Below are 21,295 nucleotides of genomic sequence, written 5' to 3' on the forward strand. Positions count from 1 at the left end.
TAGCTCACGTGGCTCCAGCTCACGCAGCCTAAGCCTGGGCTGTCTGCAGTGCGGCTGCAACATGCCCGTAGACTTGTACGAGTGGTTGGGACCTCTCGCCCTGACCGAGGTGGACAAGAAGCCTGCGCAGCCCCTCCATGTCAAGTATGACAACGTGGACAGAGATGTGCTGGGTAAAGTGCAGAGCCCGGCCCAGGTACTGACTGCAGCTGAGAGCCGAACACACAGGAACTGTTCCAGTGCCTGGAGCCAGCAACAAGAGGCAACAAAAGCAAGGAAGGCACAGAGTCCAAAAGCAAGGAAGTTATGATGAACCTTCAGAAAACGCTGGCTCGGCCTCAACTGGAGTACTGTGTCCAATTCTGGGCACCGCACTTTAGGAAGGATGTGAAGGCCTTAGAGATGGTGCAGAAAAGATTTACAAGAATGGTTCCAGGGATGAGGGACTTCAGTTACGTGGATAGACAGAAGAAGCTGGGGTGGTTCTCCTTAGAGCAGAGAAGGTTGGGAGGAGATCTGATAGAAGTGTTCAAAATCACGAGGGGTCTAGACAGAGTAGAGAGAGAGAAACTGTTCCCATTGGCAGAAGGGTCGATAACCAGAGGACACAGATTTAAGGTGATTGGCAGAAGAACCAAAGGCGACATGAGGAAAAACTTTTTTATGCAGCGAGTGGTTAGGATCTGGAATGCACTGCCTGAAAGGGTGGTGGAGGCAGATTCAATCACGGCTTTCAAAAGGGAATTGGATGAGTAGCTGAAAGAAAAACATTTGCAGGGCTACGGGGAAAGGGTGGTGGAGTGGGACTAGCTGAAGTGCTCTTGCAGAGATCCAGCACGGGCTCAATGGGCCGAATGGCCTCCTTCTGTGCTGTGACCATTCTCTGATTCGAAGCTTATATTGTGGTTAATAACAGACAAACTCTGTTCTTTCCCCTGATCTGATTACAGATTCCAACCAGTCGATTCAGTGATAACAACAGAAAATGCTGGAAAAACTCAGCAGGCCAGGCAACATCCATGGAGAGAAAATAGAATGGAATGTCTTATCAGTGTTGCCATGGCGACCTGTCTGCAGTGAAACACCTGTTTGAGTTTCTAACTCAGACTAAACTTCTCTTTCCCATAATACACATTATATCAGACATTTGATCTCAATGTATTTTAACCATGTTATGTTAATATCCCTAAAATCTACAGGGATATAAGATACAAAAACCTGTAAAAGTTGGAGGACAAGTTTATAAAGTGGTTTAAAAATGTTACCCGAGGTTTTTTATAAATGGGGGGTAGAAAACAAAACCATCGGTTCGGCTGCAGTTAGAATAAGTTTTGGGCATCTTACACGAGGAAGGATGTCGGGGCCACAGAGAGGCTGCAGAATAAATTCACTGAGGTTATACCACGGATGAGAGGCTTTAGTTATCAGAGAATCAGAGAATGATACAGCACAAAAGGCGGCCATTCGGCCCATCATGCTTGTGCCAGCTCTTTGGGAGAGCTATCCAATTAGTCCCACTCCCTTGCTCTTTCCCCATATCCCGGTAAATGTTTTCCCTTCAAATATTTATCCAATTCCCTTTTGAAAGTTACTCTTGAATCTGCTTCCTCCACCCTTTCAGGCAGTGCATTTCAGATCATAATAACTCGCTGGGTAAAGAAATGTTTCCTCATGATGACCTGTCTGCAGTGAAGCCCCTGTTTGAGTTTCTAACTGAGGCGAACTTCTCTTTCCCAGGAGGAGAGACGAGAGAAACTGGGGCACTTCTCATAAGAACAAAGCAGGGTGAGAGGAGATGTGAGCGAGGTGTTTAAACTTGATCAATGAGACCAACCAAAATAACAGAGACACTCCCTGTCCCTCAGGACCTGTGTCCAGGGACGAAGCTGATGGGTTTATCAGATCATCTTTGGGTTAAATGTTGTGCTCGTGGAGCTGAGGCCCTAGTGTCAGCATCAAACACTCTCCAGTCGGGTACAGCACGGGTTAGATACAGAGTAAACCCATCAGCCGCTCCCCGACACAGATACCGAGGGACAGGGAGTGTCCGGGACAATGACATTTCTCACTCAATAAGGTATAAATTGATCCTGTACCTCTCCCCATTAATCCTGGGCTCCACACGGGGCGAATCCTGCTCCTGTTTCCCTTCCTGTAACAGCACTGAGCTAAACCCAGCCCATAATGAGCAGGGCTCAGGGAGGCTGGTTGCTAGGCACTGCAGTGATGTCATAAAGCAGGGCCATTCAGCCCAGCTGGTCGTCTCCTTGTCCCTTTAAAGGTGGAGAGCCGGGACACCCTGTCTCCAAACACATCCCACCTGTTCATACTGAGAATCCCCGGGGAAGGCCCAAGGCCCAGAGTGTGGAACACAACCAAGGGGGAAAGAGGAGGAGAGAAGGGGAGGTAAATCAAGGAGTCGGGACTGAGGGACACCAAGCTTCAGTTTTAGAGCCTGTAGACTTCAGGAGGGGAAGAGTGAGTTCAGTAGTTTTAGGATCCAGGAGAGAACAAGGAGCAGATGGGGAGACTGGTGTGGATTCCAGCACAGTGAAGATGTAGGGGGAGGGAGATTGTGTCGGGCCGTGTATTAGGAGTGTAGGAGGGACAAGAGAGGAAAGGTCAGAGGAACAATTACTGCAGCAGTGCCCATAAATAGTGAGAGAGAGAGAAGGTGGGGGTTCGAGTGGACCAGGGACAGTCTGTTAAACTCTCTGTTTGCTGTGACCAGTTTTCCTTCGGTTAAAAATGGCCTCCTGTAGCCCAGTGACACAAACAGCCCATTAAACTCCACCAATGGCCTTTGGTCTGGTGAGGTCTCCCTTTGTGAAACATCGGCTGTTGTTGAAGCTTTTCATTCTGACACAACTCCCCTGAAGGTGCTGACTCTGGCTGGGTTCAGTTCTACACTCACTGGTTCCCCTCTCTCTCCTCCCCTGAAGGTGCTGACTCTGGCTGGGTTCAGTTCTACACTCACTGGTTCCCCTCCCTCTCCTCCCCTGAAGGTGCTGACTCTGGCTGGGTTCAGTTCTACACTCACTGGTTCCCCTCCCTCTCCTCCCCTGAAGGTGCTGACTCTGTTTGGATTCAATTCTACACTCACTGGTTCCCCTCCCTCTCCTCCCCTGAAGGTGCTGACTCTGGCTGGGTTCAGTTCTACACTCACTGGTTCCCCACCCTCTCCTCCCCTGAAGGTGCTGACTCTGGCTGGGGTCAGTTCTACACTCACTGGTTCTCCTCCCTCTCCTCCCCTGAAGGTGCTGACTCCGGCTGGGTTCAGTTCTACACTCGCTGGTTCCCCTCCCTCTCCTCCCCTGAAGGTGCTGACTCTGGCTGGGTTCAGTTCTACACTCACTGGTTCCCCTCTCTTCCCCTGAAGGTGCTGACTCTGGCTGGGGTCAGTTCTACACTCACTGGTTCCCCTCCCTCTCCTCCCCTGAATGTGCTGACTCGGGCTGGGTTCAGTTCTACACTCACTGGTTCATAAGAACATAAGAAATAGGAGTAGGAGTGGGCCATTTGGCCCTTTGAGCCTGCTCCGCAATTCAATAAGATGATGGCTGATCTTCTACCTCATCACCACTTTCCTGCACTATCCCCATATCCCTTGATTCTCTTAATATTCAAAAATCTATCGATCTCTGTCTTGAATATACTCAACGACTGAGCCTCCACAGCCCTCTGGGGTAAAATAATTGCAAAGATTCACCACAATCTGTGAAGAAATTCCTCCTCATCTCAATTCTAAATGGCCGACCCCTTATTCTGAGACTGTGACCCCTGGTTCTAGACTCCCCAGCCAGGGGAAACATCCTCCCTGCATCTAACCTGTCAAGCTCTGTAAGAATTTTGTATGTTTCAATGAGATTACCTCTCATTCTTCTAAACACTTGAGAATGTAGGCCCGTTCTACTCAATCTGTCCTCATAGGACAATAACCCCATCCCAGGAATCAGTCTGGTGAACCTTCGTTGCACTCCCTCTATGGCAAGTATATCCTTCCTTAGGTAAGGAGACCAAAACAGTACACAGTATTCCAGGTGTGGTCTCACCAGGGCCCTTATATAATTGCAGTAAGGCATCTTTACTCTTATACTCAAATCCTCTTGTAATTAAGGCCCACCTTTCATGAACTGCTTTGGCCACTTTGTTAAACACACACACAGCAGAAGCACATTAATCTGATGGGAGATCACTGACACACGAGCAGGCAGCGGTGTGGAACCTCCTGAGAGTCCGGCCCCTTTACAGCCAGTATTTACAGGAGCTGGGACACAAAGAGTCTCATTAAAATCACTGATATATTTGTTCACACAAACCAACCCCCAAAATACTGAGTCATTTCCCCTTCATTTACAGACGCTCCCTGACCAGTCCCCATTTTCCTCCATTTACAGACGCTCCCTGACCAGTTACCATTTCTCCTCCATTTACAGACGCTCCCTGACCAGTCACCATTTCTCCTTCATTTACAGACATTCCCTGACCAGTCTCCATTTTTCCTTCAGTTACAGATGCTCCCTGACCAGTCCCTATTTCTCCTTCATTTACAGACGCTCCCTGACCAGTCCCCATTTCTCCTTCATTTACAGGCGCTCCCTGACTAACCACCATTTCTCCTCCATTTACAGATGCTCCCTGACCAGTCTCCATTTCTCCTCCATTTACAGACGCTCCCTGACCAGACATCATTCCTCCTCCATTTACAGACGCTCCCTGACTCGTTGGGGATTTCCCAGCACTTCCTGGTTGTCCCGGAGTTTGTGTCTTAAACTGGCGGGTAGTTGTGGGGAGGCGGATAATGTTGAGTGTTTTAATAATGGGGCCTGGGGCCGCACTCGGGGTGTGAGCAGCCCACGTCCCCCCGGGGTTCATGAACCCGCTCCCTGAGCTCGGGGTGTGAGCGTCCCGCGTCCCCCCGGGGTTCATGAACCCGCTCGCTGAGCTCGGGGTGTGAGCGGCCCGCGTCCCCCCGGGGTTCATGAACCCGCTCCCTGAGCTCGGGGTGTGAGCGGCCCGCGTCCCCCCGGGGTTCATGAACCCGCTCCCTGAGCTCGAGGTGTGAGCGGCCCGCGTCCCCCCGGGGTTCATGAACCCGCTCGCTGAGCTCGGGGTGTGAGCGGCCCGCGTCCCCCCGGGGTTCATGAACCCGCTCCCTGAGCTCGGGGTGTGAGCGGCCCGCGTCCCCCCGGGGTTCATGAACCCGCTCCCTGAGCTCGGGGTGTGAGCGGCCCGCGTCCCCCCGGGGTTCATGAACCCGCTCCCTGAGCTCGGGGTGTGAGCAGCCCGCGTCCCCCCGGGGTTCATGAACCCGCTCCCTGAGCTCGGGGTGTGAGCAGCCCGCGTCCCCCCGGGGTTCATGAACCCGCTCCCCGAGCTCGGGGTGTGAGCAGCCCGCGTCCCCCCGGGGTTTATTAACCCGCTTCCTGAGCTCGGGGTGTGAGCGGCCCGCGTCCCCCCGGGGTTCATGAACCCGCTCCCTGAGCTCTCACTCAGTGGATAAATGCAAGGTTATCCACTTTGGTGGGAAAAACAGGAAGACAGATTATTATCTGAACGGCAATAGATTGGGAGAATGGGAAGTGCAACGAGACCTGGGTGTCCTTGTGCACCAGTCGCTGAAGGTAAGCGTGCAGGTGCAGCAGGAGGTTAAGAAGGCAAATGGTATGTTGGCCTTCATAGCGAGAGGATTTGAGTACAGGAACAAGGATGTCTTGCTGCAGTTGTACAGGGCCTTGGTGAGACCACACCTTGAGTATTGTGTGCAGTTTTGGTCACCTTATCTGAGGAAGGATCTTCTTGACATGGAGGGAGTGCAGCGCAGATTCACTAGACTGATACCTGGGATGACAGGAATGACGTATGAGGAGAGATTGGGTTGACTGGGCTTGTATTCGCTAGAGTTTAGAAGAATGAGAGGGGATCTCATTGAAACTTATAAAATTCTAACAGGACTTGACAGACTAGATGCAGGAAGGATGTTCCCGATGGTCGGGGAGTCCAGAACCAGGGGTCACAGTCTAAGGATAAGGGGTAAGCCATTTAGAACAGAGATGAGGAGGAATTTCTTCATCCAGAGAGTGACGAACCTGTGGAATTCTCTACCACAGAAGACAGTTGAGGCCAACTTATTAAATATATTCAAGAAGGAGTTAGATATATTTCTTAAGACTAAAGGGATCAAGGGATATGGGGAGAAAGTAGGGACAGGGTACTGAATTTGGATGATCAGCCATGATCTCATTAAATGACAAGGCCTTGGACAATGTGGACCACTTTCCATACCTTGGGAGCCCACTGTCAACAAGGGCAGACGTCGACAACGAAGTCCAACACCACCTTCAGTGTGCCAGTGCAACCTTCGGTCGCCTGATGAAGAGTGTTTGAAGACCATGAACTCAAACCCGGCACTAAGCTCATGGTCTACAGGGCAGCAGTGATACCCGCCCTCCTGTATGCCTCAGAGAGATGGACCATGTACAGCAGGCACCTCAAAGCACTGGAGAGGCACCACCAACGCTGCCTCTGCAAGATCCTGCAAATCCATTGGCAGGATAGGCGCACCAATGTTAGTGTTCTTGCTCAGGCCAACATCCCCAGCATCGAAGCTTTGACCACGCTCGATCAGCTCTGATGGACGGGTCACATTGTCCGCATGCCCGATACGAGACTCCCAAAACAAGCACTCTACTCGAAGCTCCGGCACGGCAAGAGAGCCCCAGGTGGGCAGAGGAAACGCTTCAAGGACACCCTCAAAGCCTCCTTGAAAAAGTGTAACATCCCCACCGACACCTGGGAATCCCTGGCCCAAGACCGCACAAAGTGGAGGAGAAGCATCCGGGAAGGCGCTGAACACCTCGAGCCTCTTCGCCGGGAGCAAGCGGAAGCCAAGCGCAGGCAGCGCAAGGAGCGCACGTCAACCCAAGCTCCGCACCCACCCGCCCCTTCAACCACTGTCTGCCCCACCTGTGACAGAGGCTGTAGGTCCCGCATTGGACTCATCAGTCACCTGAGAACTCATTTTTAATGTGGAAGCAAGTCATCCTCGGTTCTGAGGGACTACGTAAGAAATGGCGGAGCAGGCTCGAAGGGCCGAATGGCCTACTCCTGCTCCTATCTTCTATGAATCTATGTTTGACCTGATGTGTAAGCGGCTGCTGCCAAGGTTCGTGCATGCTCAGCTCACACTGCCCGGGTGATTGACGGGAGTCCCGGACCAATAGGAAGAGCAGGGTGGGGCTGGAGGACCGAGTGGGCGGCAGGTCCTCCAACCAATCGGAGTGAGTGAGGGGCGGGGCTTGACCTTTAAACCTGAACAACAGAAGGTGAGCTGAGCATGCGCGGCCCTTGGCAGCAGCCGCTGACACATCAGGTGAGAGTGCTCAGGGAGTGGGTTCATTAACCCCGGGGGGACGCGGGCTGCTCACACCCCGAGTGCGGCCCCAGGCCCCATTATTAAAACACTCAACATTATCCGCTTCACAAACACCCGGGGTGGGCCTCAGGCCCCGAACAAGAGCCTCCGGGCCGGGCGTTTGCCCCGAGCGGGGCGGCAGCTGCAGGGCTTTCTCCCGGTGACAGGCCCGGGTTAACGGCCGCCATCTTGAGAGGCTCAGGGGGCAGCAGGGCGCATGCGCAGCCCCCTTGGCCAGGAACCAGGGGGAGAGAATCTTGTCAATTTCTATCCTGGACTCACAGTGATGGCTTTTGTAAACTCCTTTTACAGGCTGTGATAAGGGCAGCATTTACACACCGCAAACTCAGACCAACAACAACAACTTACCTTTATATAGCACCTTTAAAATATCACAGTATTGCAGTCAGACAATAATCGACACACATACTTTGTTTGTGGTCCAGTGCACTGACACAAAGTTCCTTCATAACTGTAACAATTTTATTGCGGTTGCTGTGAAGGCTGCGCTCACTCTGCTCATACACCTGGTCTCCAAAGGAGGCAAAACAGGACTAATGCTGCCGAGCTCAGCTCTTTTTGATCAGAAAATATCAACTGTTTCGCCTCGCCAGGAAATGCACAAAAGAGGCAGCAGTGCTCATTGGCTGCCCAGGAAAGTCCTATTTAGATTAAACTCCTTCACCCAGAGAGTGCTGAGAATGTGGAACTTGCTGCCACAGGGAGTAGTTGAGGCGAAGAGCATGGATACATTTAAGGGGAAGCTGGATAAACACATGGGAGAAAGGAATAGAAGGAGATGCTGATAGGGTGAGATGAAGAGAGATGGGAGGAGGCTCGTGTGGAGCATAAACACCGCATGGGCCAGTTGGGCCGAATGGCCTGTTTCTGTGCTGTACAATCTATGTAATTCTATGTAATAAGAGAGGAAAGAATGTTCCAGAGAAACTGTAATTATCTGTTCTGCATTTTAATCCTGAACTTAGTGATCTCTTTTGTAAACTGCTTTTACAGGGAATATCATCGGCCTCTGAATGTGGAAGGAGAAATGTTTGTCTGTTCTGTCTGTGGGAAAAGATTTCAAACATCATTGTGACTGGAAAAGCACCGAGACACACACACCCAAGTGAGAGTGTTCCAGTGCACTGACTGTGGAAAGAGCTTTAACCAGTTACACAGCCTGAAAATACATCGCACCATTCACAGTGGGGAGAAACCGTACATGTGTTCTGTGTGTGGAAGAGGCTTCAACTGATCATCCAACCTGGAGAGACACAAGGGCACCCGCACCACAGAGAAACCGTGGAAATGTGGGGACTGTGGGAAGGGATTCAGCTCCCCATCCCGGCTGGAAACTCATTGGCGAAGTCACACTGGAGAGAGGCCGTTCAAGTGCACTGTGTGTGGAAAAGGATTTCCTCAATTAACCAACCTCACTGAACACCAATTTGTTCACACTGAAAAGAGACCCTTCAAATGTTCTGACTGTGGGAAGAGCTTTAAAAGCAGAAGAGATCTGCTGACACACCAACACACTCACACCGGGGAGAGGCCGTTCACCTGCTCAGTGTGTGGGAAGGGATTCACTAATTCATCCCACCTGTTAACACACCAACGCACTCACACTGGGGAGAGGCCATTCACCTGCTCCGTGTGTGGGAAGGGATTCATTGATTCATCCACTCTGCTGAGACACCAGCGAGTTCACACTGGGGAGATGCCATTTACCTGCTCTGACTGTGGGAAGGGCTTCACTCAATCATCCAACCTGCTGAGACACCAGCGAGTTCACACTGGGGAGAGGCCGTTCACCTGCTCGGTCTGTGGGAAGGGATTCACTCAGTCATCCAACCTGCGGACACACCAGCGAGTTCACAAGTGACTGCAGAGGTTGGATTCTGCTGTTATTGCTGCTGTTAATCACATCCAGAACAGAACCATGTTCACTCTGACAGGTGAGGTTTGTTCCTGCTAATGAGAATACCTCCTGTAACTGGGCTGGAGTTTAATATTCTGGATAAATGTCAGATACACAGTGTCGAGTATTTCTTTAATAAGAACATAAGAACATAAGAAGTAGGAGCAGGAGTAGGCCATACGGACCCTCGGGCCTGCTCCGCCATTCAATAGGATCATGGCTGATCTGAATCTAGACTCACGTCCACTTCCCTGCCCTCTCCCCGTAACCCCTAATTCCCTTATCTGCTAGGAAAATGTCTATCTCCATTTTAAATTTATTTAATGCCGCAGCTTCCACAGCTCTCTGGGGTAGCAAATTCCATAGATTTACTACCCTCTGAGTGAAGAAGTTTCTCCTCATCTCAGTTTTGAAACGGCAGCCCCTTATTCTAAGATTATGCCCCCTAGTTCTAGTCTCACCCATCAGTGGAAACATCCTCACCGCATCCACCCGATCAAGCCCCCTCACAATCTTATATGTTTCGATAAGATCGCCTCTCATTCTTCTGAACTCCAATGAGTAGAGTCCCAACCTACTCAACCTTTCCTCATACGTCAACCCCCTCATCTCTGGAATCAACCGTGTGAACCTTCTCTGAACCGCCTCGAGAGCAAGTATATCTTTTCTTAAATATGGAAACCAAAACTGCACGCAGTATTCCAGGTATGGCCTCACCAATACCCTGTATAACTGCAGCAAGACTTCCCTGTTTTTATACTCCATCCCCCTTGCAATAAAAGCCAAGATTCCATTGGCCTTCCTGATCACCTGCTGCACCTGCATACTAACTTTTTGTGTTTCATGCACCAGGACCCCCAGATCCCTTTGTACTGTAGCACTTTGCAGTTTCTCTCCATTTAGATAATAACTTGCTCTTTGATTTTTTCTGCCAAAGTGCATAACCTCACACTTTCCAACATTATATTGCATCTGCCAAATCTCTGCCCACTCACTTAGCCTGTCTATGTCTTTTTGCAGGTTTTTTATGTCCTCCTCACTCACTGCTTTCCTCCCCATCTTTGTATCGTAGGCAAACTTGGATATGTTGCACTCGGTCCCTTCCTCCAAATCGTTAATATAGATTGTAAAGAGTTGGGGTCCCAGCTCTGACCCCTGCGGAACACCACCAGTTACTAATTGCCAGCCCGAGAATGAACCATTTATCCCAACTCTCTGTTTTCTGTTAGATAGCCAATCTTCCACCCATGCCAGTATATTACCCCCAATCCCGTGATTTTTTATCTTGATCAGTAATCTTTTGTGTGGAACCTTGTCAAATGCCTTTTGGAAGTCCAAATACACTACATCCACTGGTTCCCCTTTATCCACCCTGTATGTTACATCCTCAAAGAATTCAAGCAAATTTGTCAAACAGTAGATGTGGTGTACCTGGACTTCCAAAAGGCCTTCGATAAGGTCCCACATAAAAGATTAGCATGGAAAATTGAGGCTCATGGGATAAAGGGGAAAGTTTTGGCGTGGATAGGGAACTGGCGTGGATAGGGAACTGGCTGTCAGATAGAAAACAGAGAGTTGGAATAAACGGCTCATTTTCTGAATGGCAGGCAGTAACAAGTGGGGTACCACAGGGATCTGTCCTGGGCCCCCAGCTGTTCACAATTTACATTAATGACCTGGATCAGGGAGTCGGATGCAGCATTTCCAAATTTGCAGACGACACTAAACTAGGAGGTGGGGTGGGCTCAGAGGAAGAGACCAGGAAGCTCCAGAGCGATTTGGACAGACTGGGCGATTGGGCGGATAAATGGCAGATGCACTATAATGTGGACAAGTGCGAAGTTATCCACCTTGGGTGCAGGAACGGGAGGGCAAATTATTATTTAAATGGCAATAGATTGGGAGAGGGGGAAGTACAGAGAGACCTGGGTGTTCTTGTACACCAGTCACTGAAGGCGAGCATGCAGGTGCAACAGGCGGTCAAGAAGGCAAACGGTATGCTGGCCTTCATAGCAAAAGGGTTAGAATACAGGAACAGGGATACCTTGCTGCAGCTGTACAGGGCACTGGTGAGACCACACCTCGAGTACTGTGTACAGTTTTGGTCGCCTCATCTGAGGAAGGATGTTCTTGCCATGGAGGGGGTGCAGCGGCGATTCACCAGGCTGATACCAGGAATGGCGGGAATGACCTATGAGGAGAGACTATGTAGTTTAGGGATGTACACACTGGAGTTTAGAAGATTGAGAGGGGACCTCATAGAAGTGTATAAAATTCTGACAGGTCTAGACAGACTGGATGCAGAAGGAATGTTTCCCTTGGCGGGTGAGAACAGAACTAGAGGACATAATTTAAGGATAAGGGCTAAACCATTTAGGACAGAGATGAGGGGGAATTTCTTCACTCAGAGAGTGGTGAACCTGTGGAACTCATTGCCACAGAGGGCAGTGTACGCCAGCTCATTAAATATATTTAAGAGGGAATTAGATATATTTCTACGGGCAAAAGGGGTTAAGGGTTACGGAGAGAAGGCGGGGACGGGATACTGAATTAAAGGATCAGCCATGATCTCATTAAATGGCGGAGCAGGCACGAAGGGCCGAATGGCCTACTCCTGCTCCTATCTTCTATGACTTCCCCTTCGTAAAACCATGCTGACTCTGTCCTATTAAATTATGTTTATCCAAATGCTCTGTTACTGTTTCCTTAATAATGGACTCCAACATTTTGCCAACCACAGATGTTAGGCTACCTGGTCTATAGTTTCCAGCTTTTTGTCTACTTCCCTTCTTAAATAAGGGTGTTACATTAGCAGTTTTCCAATCTGCCGGGACCTTTCCTGAGTCCAGTGAGTTCTAGAAAATGATCACCAATGCATCCACAATCCCTACCACCACTTCTCTTAAGACCCTAGGATGTAGGCCATCAGGTCTGGGGATTTATCCACCTTAAGTCCCATTATTTTACTCAGTACCATCTCCTTAGTGATTTTAATCGTGTTTAGCTTCTCCCCCCCCATTGCCCCCTGTTTGTCCAGTGTTGGGATATTTTTAGTGTCCTCTACTGTAAAGACTGATACAAAATATTTGTTCAGCGTCTTTGCCATCTCCATGTTCCCCACCACTAGTTTCCCGGTCCCATCCTCTAAGGGACCAACGTTCACTTTAGCCACCCTTTTTCTTTTTATATAGCTGTAGAAACTCTGGCTATCTGTTTTTATATTTTTTGCTAGTTTACTTTCAGAATCTATCTTCCCTTTCTTAATTAATCTTTTAGTTATTGTTTGCTGGCTTTTAAATGCTTCCCAATCTTCTATCCTCCCACTAGATTTGGCTAATTTATATGCCCTTGTTTTCAGTCGAATACTATCCTTTATTACTTTACTAAGCCATGGATGGCTGTCTTTTCTTTTACTCCCCTTTTTCCTCAGTGGAATATATTTTTCTTGAAAGATGTGAAATATCTCCTTGAATGTAGACCACTGCTCTTGTACCGTCTTACACTTTAATCTGTTTTCCCAGTCCACTTTAGTCAATTCTACTCTCATACCTTCATAGTCTCCTTTATTTAAGCTTAGTACGCTGGTTTGAGATCCAACTCTCTCACCCTCAAACTGAATTTGGAATTCAACCATATTATAGTCACTCATTCCAAGGGGATCCTTTACTAGGACATTTTTTATTAATCCTGTCTCATTACACAGGACCAGATCTAAGATTGCCTGCCCCCTGGTTGGTTCAGTTACATACTGCTCAAGGAACCCGTCCCTAATACACTCTATGAACTCTTCCTCAATGCTGCCATGCCCAATTTGATTAGTCCAGTCAATATGAAAGTTAAAATCCCCCATGATTATAGCTGTTCCCTTATTACAAGCCCCAACTATTTCCTGATTTATACTCCGACCAACAGAGTTGCAACTGTTAGGAGGCCTATAGACTACGCCCACTAGTGACTTTTTCCCCTTATTATTCTTTATCGCCACCCAAACTGTTTCACTATCCTGATCCTTTGACCCAATATCATTTCTGACTATTGCAGTGATTCCATCCTTGATTAACATAGCAACCCCACCTCCCTTTCCTTCCTGTCTGTCCTTCCTAATTGTCAAATACCCTTGTATGTTTAGTTCCCAGTCATGATTATCTTGCAGCCATGTTTCCGTAATGGCCACCAGATCATACCCATGTGTAGTTATTTGCACCGTCAACTCGTCAATTTTGTTACGAATGCTGCGTGCATTCAGATAAAGAACTTTCAAATATGTTTTCTGACAATTTATTCCTGCTTTTACCCCTTTTACTACTTTACCTTTATCATTATACATTCTGTCCCTTCCTGACACGCTCTGGTTTTTAATTCCCCCACTGCTACCTTGCTCTATTGCCTTTTCCGCTGTCAATTTTATTTTTCGCTCTCTTAAAACCTCCCCCCCACTAATTAGTTTAAAGCCCTCTCTACAGCCCTAGTTATTCGATTCGCCAGGACTCTAGTCCCAGCACTGGCCAAGTGAAGTCCGTCCCAATGGAACAGCTCTCTCCTGTCCCAGTACTGATGCCAGTGCCCCAGGAAGCAAAACCCATTTCTCCCACACCAGTCTTTGAGCCACGCATTTAACTCTCTAATTTTATTTACCCTAGCCAAATTTGCACGTGGCTGAGGTAGTAATCCAGAGATTATTACCCTTGTGGTTCTGCTTTTTAATTTGGCCCCTAGCTGCTCAAACTCCCTCAGCAGAACCTCCTTCCTTGTCCTATCTATGTCGTTGTTACCAACATGGACCATGACAACTGGATCCTCCCCCTCCCACTCCAAGTTTCTCTCCAGCCCAGAGGAGATGTCCTTAACCCTGGCACCGGGCAGGCAACACAGCCTTCGGGACTCTCGCTCTCGGCTGCAAAGAACTCTATCTATCCCCCTAACGATACTATCCCCTACCACTACAACATTTCTTATAACTCCCCCCACTTGAATGGCCCCCCGCTCCACAGAGCTGTGGCCAGGTTGCTCATCCTCCCCGCAGTCCCTGTTCCCATCCTCACAGGGAGTAAGAGCCTCAAACCTGTTGGACAAGAGCAAGGGCTGCAGCTCCTCCAACACTACCTCCTGGATCCCCGTACCTGCCTCACTTCTAGTCACACCATCCTGACCCTGGCCACGGACTACATCTGAATTAATTAATCTAATTGGTGTGACTACCTCCTGATACACAGAGTCCAGGTAACTCTCCCCCTCCCTGATGTGTCTCAGTGTTTGAAGCTTGGACTCCAGCTCTTCAACACGGAGCCGGAATTCCTCGAGCAGCCAACACTTACTGCAAATGTGATCACCGTTAGCATCAATGGTGTCCACGAGCTCCCACATATTGCAGCAGCAACACATCACCTGATCTCCCATTCTATGTAATTAATTAAAATTTATTAATATTATTTTTAAATACCCTCTGCACCGATTCTAGATGATGAATATCACACCTTAGAAACTATAAACCACAGAGTTTAAGCTTAAAAAAGAGAGAAATACTCACCAACCAATCACTTACCTGCTTTCTGGTGACGTCACACTTGGATTACTTTTTACCTCTCTCCTTCCCTCCGAGTTCGGAGACTGGAGACTGGTGAACCTTACCTGGTCTCTGGGACCTTTTATAGACCCGCTCTGCCGCTCGAGATTCCCGCCGACGCTGTGAGGCCTTACCTGGTCTCTGGGCCTTCTATAGCCCCGCTCTGCCGCTCGAGATTCCCGCTGACGCTGTGGGCCTTACCTGATCTCTGGGGCCTTTTATAGCCCCGCTCTGCCGCTCGAGATTCCCGCCGACGCTGTGGGCCTTACCTGGTCTCTGGGGCCTTTTATAGCCCCGCTCTGCCGCTCAAGATTCCCGCTGATGCTGTGAGGCCTTACCTGGTCTCTGGGCCTTCTATAGCCCCGCTCTGCCGCTCGAGATTCCCGCCGACGCTGTGGGCCTTACCTGGTCTCTGGGGCCTTTTATAGCCCCGCTCTGCCGCTCGAGATTCCCGCTGATGCTGTGAGGCCTCACCTGGTCTCTGGGGCTTTTATAGCCCTGCTCTGCCGCTCGAGATTCCCGCCGACGCTGTGAGGCCTTACCTGGTCTCTGGGGCTTTTATAGCCCCGCTCTGCCGCTCGAGATTCCCGCCGACGCTGTGAGGCCTTACCTGGTCTCTGGGGACTTTTATAGCCCCGCTCTGCCGCTCGAGATTCCCGCCGACGCTGTGAGGCCTTACCTGGTCTCTGGGACTTTATAGCCCCGCTCTGCCGCTCGAGTTTCCCGCCGACGCTGTGAGGCCTTACCTGGTCTCTGGGACTTTTACAGCCCCGCTCTGCCGCTCGAGATTCCCGCCGATGCTGTGAGGCCTTACCTGGTCTCTGGGGCCTTTTATAGCCCCGCTCTGCCGCTCGAGATTCCCGCCGATGCTGTGAGGCCTTACCTGGTCTCTGAGGACTTTTATAGCCCCGCTCTGCCGCTCGAGATTCCCGCCGATGCTGCGAGGCCTTACCTGGTCTCTGGGGCCTTTTATAGCCCCGCTCTGCCGCTCGAGATTCCCGCCGACGCTGTGAGGCCTTACCTGGTCTCTGGGCCTTTTATAGCCCCGCTCTGCCGCTCGAGATTCCCGCCGATGCTGTGAGGCCTTACCTGGTCTCTGGGGCCTTTTGTAGCCCCGCTCTGCCGCTCGAGATTCCCGCCGACGCTGTGAGGCCTTACCTGGTCTCTGGGCCTTTTATAGCCCCGCTCTGCCGCTCGAGATTCCCGCCGACGCTGTGAGGCCTTACCTGGTCTCTGGGCCTTTTATAGCCCCACTCTGCCGCTCGAGATTCCCGCCGACGCTGTGAGGCCTTACCTGGTCTCTGGGGCCTTTTATAGCCCCACTCTGCTGCTCGAGTTTCCCGCCGAGATTAGAGGAGACTAATTGATGCCCTGTTACCGACTGTTCCATTTTTGGGCCTTTTCTCCTTTCTAACTCCAGATTATCTCAGTTCTAACACCTTCAGTTACTCTCAAGTCCCAGCTCCCCACACCTTCCAGAGAGCCTGTAATAGAAAATGACTGAAGATTTATCCCAGTGTAACTATTGCTGTTATTCAAGGAAAAAGGCTTGTATTTCTATCGCACCTTTCACAACCTCAGGACGTCCCAAAGTGCTTTACAGACAAGGAAGTACTTTTGAAGTGTAGTCACTGTTCTAATGTAGGAAAACCAGCAGCCAATTTGTGCACAGCAAGCTCCCACAAGCAGCAATGTGACATTGACCAGATAATCTATTTTACTGACGTTGATTGAGGATGGAAGGGGATGTGTAAAGAGATGGTCTGTGTATGGAGATGTGAAAGAAGGAAACGGTGTGTGTGTGAGACAGTGACACAGCCTTGTGGTCACAGTCAGAACAACGACAGATATCCTTGTGGTTATGGTTTGGGCAGGGCCAGGTCAATAATGTAGTAAACAAGTTAAATATAAATATCACCAGTGTAGTCACAGCTTAGAAACATAGAAAAATAGGAGCAGGAGTTGGCCATTCGGCCCTTCGAGCCTGCTCCGCCATTCAATATGATCATGGCTGATCCTCTATCTCAATACCATATTCCCGCTCTCTCCCCATACCCCTTGATGCCTTTTGTGTCTAGAAATCTCTCTATCTCCTTCTTAAATATATTCAGTGACTTGGCCTCCACAGCCTTCTGTGGTAGAGAATTCCACAGGTTCACCACCCTCTGAGTGAAGAAATTTCTCCTCATCTCAGTCCTAAATGTCCTACCCCGTATCCAGAGACTGTGACCCCTTGTTCTAGACCCCCAGCCAGGGGAAACATCCTCCCTGCATCCAGACTGTCTAGCCCTGTCAGAATTTTATACATTTCAATGAGATCCCCTCTCATTCTTCTAAACTCTAGTGAATACAGGCCTAGTCGACCCAATCTCTCCTAATACGACAGTCCTGCCATCCCAGGAATCAGTCTGGTGAACCTTCGCTGCACTCCCTCTATGGCAAGTATATCCTTTCTTAGATAAGGAGACCAAAACTGCACACAGTACTCCAGGTGTGGTCTCACCAAGGCCCTGTATAACTGCAGTAAGACATCCTTGCTCCTGTACTCAAATCCTCTTGCAATGAAGGCCAACATGCCATTTGCCTTCCTAACTGCTCGCTGCACCTGCATGTTTGCTTTCAGTGACTGATGTACAAGGCCACCCAGGTCCCTCTGTACATCAACATTTCCCAATCTATCACCATTTAAATATTACTCTGCCTTTCTGTTTTTTCTACCGAAGTGGATAACTTCACATTTATCCACGTTATACTGAATCTGCTATGTATTTGCCCACTCACTCAACTTGTCTAAATCGCCTTGAAGCCTCTTTGCATCCTCCTCACAACTCACAATCCCACCTAGTTTCGTGTCATCAGCAAAATTGGAAATATTACATTTGGTTCCCTCATCCAAATCATTGATATATATTGTGAATAGCTGGGGCCCAAGCACTGATCCCTGTGGTACCCCACTAGTCACCGCCTGTCACCCTGAAAAAGACCCATTTATTCCTATTCTCTGTTTCCTGTCTGTTCTCAATTTTCAATCCATGCCAGTATATTACCCCCAATCTCATGTGCTTTAATTTTGCACACTAACCTCTTATGTGGGACTTTATCAAAGGCCTTCTGTGTGGTAAACCACTGTTTGTATTCCACTGTGTACATGCCGGGACATGCCTCGGCTGACTCCTCCCACAAGTCCTAGTATAAAGGTGACTGCTCCCCAGCCCCTTTGTATTTCTGGACCGGTCGACCACTCGAGGCAGACCTTCAATCTTTTGTTAATAAAAGCCTTTAGTTACTCTCTTAACTCTCAGTCTTTTATGAGTAATTGATAGCGCATCAATTTTATTAACAACATTTTTATAATGGAGAAGATCCTCACACCAGCATGCCTGGACTTAGATCATCGGGAGGCGGACTCAGCCACCAAGTTTACTCACTGGCTTAAGTGTTTCGAAAAATTCCTGACCGCCTCCGCAGCAATCAAATCGGACGAGGACAAACTGGATGTCCTGACCTCCAAAGTGAACCACCGAGTGTACTCGGTCATCCAAGACGCGACCTCGTACGCGGACGCTATCAAGCGCCTCAAGGACCAGTACACGCGCCCAGTGAACGAAGTGTACGCCAGGCACCTTCTGGGGAGTCGTAAGCAACAACCTGGGGAATCGACCGTGGAATACCTTCAGGCACTGTCTGTGCTTGGCCGGGCCTGTGGTTGTAAGGATGTAAAGGCCGCCGTGTACACAGAGGAACTTATCCGGGACGCTTTTGTAGCGGGCCACAGATCCAATTACACCCGACAGCGACTGTTGGAGCAGAGTGACCTCAACCTCAACAAGGCCTCTGAACTCGCACTATCATTGGATGCAGCCTACCGGGGCATGGATGCCGACTCCTCTGCATCGTGGACGCCGCAGGGAACGACAGCCTGGGACACGGTAGGACCGCCTCATAGCGCCGTGCCACCCCAGCCACACCCCAGCAATGTCCCAACTACCGCAGCAGTGTCCCAAGGCCAGACAGCAGTGCTCCAAGGCCAGAAATGCTACTTCTGTGGCCAGGCAAAACACCCCAGAGCGCGCTGCCCGGCGAAAAACACGATCTGCTCGGGCTGCGGGAAGAAGGGACACTACGCTAACGTCTGCAGGGCCAAAGCCACCCCGAACCCCAGCAGCGCCGCGTGTGGGCCATGCGGGCCGCCATCTTGGGCCTCCCCGGCCATGTGCAAACCACCGGTACAGCAGCCATTTTGGACGCCTCCAGCCACATGGGGATCATGGACGCCGCCATCTTGGACGACAGCCGGAACGCAGCAGGCCCCCAACACCGCCTCATCTGATACCCGCAGCGACACACCGACCCCTACGCTGGCATCCGTTACACTGGACCAAGCGAGACCGCACCAGCTGGCCAGTTCCACAATGGACATTAAGGTAAACGGCCACGATACAATCTGCCTTTTTGACTCTGGGAGCACGGAGAGCTTCATCCACCCCGACATGGTGCGGCGTTGCTCTCTCCCAGTCCTGCCTGCGCACCAGCGGATTTCTATGGCCTCCGAGTCCCAGTCGGTGGACATCGGCGGCTACTGCGTAGTGACACTCGTAGTAGACGGGACCATGTACGATCATTTTAAACTTCTGGTCCTGCCCGACCTCTGCGCTGCCGTCCTGCTGGGGTTAGATTTTCAGTGCCACCTTAAAAGCGTTACGATGGCGTACGGTGGACCCCTACCCCCACTCACAGTCCGCAGCCAGCAGCTTCCAAATTGCACGCCGCGCACCAGGTGCAACGTCTCCACACTCAGAGTCACCCCCCCCCCACTGTTTGCTAACCTCACCCCCGACTGTAAGCCCATCGCCACAAAGAGCAGGCGATACAGTGCCGGGGACAGGGTTTTCATTAAAACCGAAGTGGAGCGGCTCCTGAAGGAAGGGATTATTGAGGGCAGCACCAGCCCCTGGCGAGCCCAGGTTGTGGTCGTTAAGACCGGCGAGAAGCAGCGCCTGGTCATCGACTACAGCCAGACAATAAATCGCTACACCCTGCTGGACGCCTACCCACTCCCCCGCATAGCTGATATGGTCAACCAGATCGCGCAGTACCGCGTCTTCTCGACCATTGACCTGAAATCAGCGTACCACCAGCTCCCTATCCGCCCTGAGGACCGCCAGTATACTGCCTTTGAGGCAAACGGCCGCCTCTATCACTTCCTTAGGGTTCCCTTTGGCGTCACCAACGGGGTCTCCGTCTTCCAAAGGGAGATGGACCGGATGGTAGATCAAAATGCGTTGCAGGCCACTTTCCCATATCTGGACAATGTGACCATCTGCGGCCGTGACTTGCAGGACCATGACGCAAACCTCGAAAAATTCCTCCGCACCGCCCAACTCCTGAACCTGACATATAACAAGGAGAAGTACATATTCCGCACAAACCGCCTCGCCATCCTTGGCTGTGTTGTGGAACACGGGGTCATCGGCCCCGACCCCGACCGGATGCGTCCCCTTATGGAACTCCCACTGCCCCACTGCCTCAAGGCCCTGAAGAGGTGCCTCGGGTTTTTCTCCTATTATGCCCAGTGGGTCCCCTACTATGCGGACAAGGCCCATCCGCTGATCAAGTCCACCTCTTTTCCCTTGACGGCAGAGGCCCGCTTAGCCTTCCACCGTATCAAGGAAGACATTGCCAAAGCCACCATGCACGCAGTGGACGAATCCATCCCCTTCCAGGTGGAAAGCGACGCGTCCGACTTTGCCCTGGCCGCTACCCTCAATCAGGCGGGGAGACCCGTGGCCTTCTTTTCACGAACCCTCCAAGGCCCGGAGACCAGACACTCCGCTGTTGAGAAGGAGGCCCAGGCGATTGTGGAGGCTGTGCATCATTGGAGGCACTACCTGGCCGGAAAACGATTTACCCTGCTCACTGACCAACGTTCAGTTGCTTTCATGTTTAACAACAAACAGAGGGGCAAAATCAAAAATGACAAGATCTTGAGGTGGAGAATCGAACTTTCCACCTACAATTACGAGATCTTGTACCGGCCCAGGAAGCTCAATGAACCCCCGGATGCGCTATCGCGTGGCACCTGCGCCAGCGCGCAGATCGATAGACTGCGGGCCCTCCACAATGACCTCTGCCACCCGGGGGTCACCAGGTTCTTCCACTTCACCAAGGCCCGCAACCTGCCTTACTCTATTGAGGAGGTCAGGACCATGACCAGGAACTGCCAAGTCTGCGCTGAGTGCAAACCGCACTTTTATAGACCAGACAGGGCCCACCTGATAAAAGCCACTCGCCCCTTCGAGCGCCTGAGCGTTGATTTTAAAGGGCCTCTCCCCTCCTCCGACCGCAATGTGTACTTCCTCAATATTATTGATGAGTACTCCCGTTTCCCGTTCGCCATCCC

General features: G+C 50.6%; 1 pseudogene; it reads left to right on the forward strand.

The window, feature by feature from the left end:
* LOC147118922 (uncharacterized) overlaps positions 1-21,295 on the forward strand; it is a 155,419-nt pseudogene that overhangs the window by 115,366 nt on the left and 18,758 nt on the right.

Source organism: Somniosus microcephalus, chromosome 4 (assembly GCF_052327205.1).
Source record: "Somniosus microcephalus isolate GS21.2 chromosome 4, FLI_Smic_1.0, whole genome shotgun sequence".
NCBI classification, from domain to species: domain Eukaryota; kingdom Metazoa; phylum Chordata; class Chondrichthyes; order Squaliformes; family Somniosidae; genus Somniosus; species Somniosus microcephalus.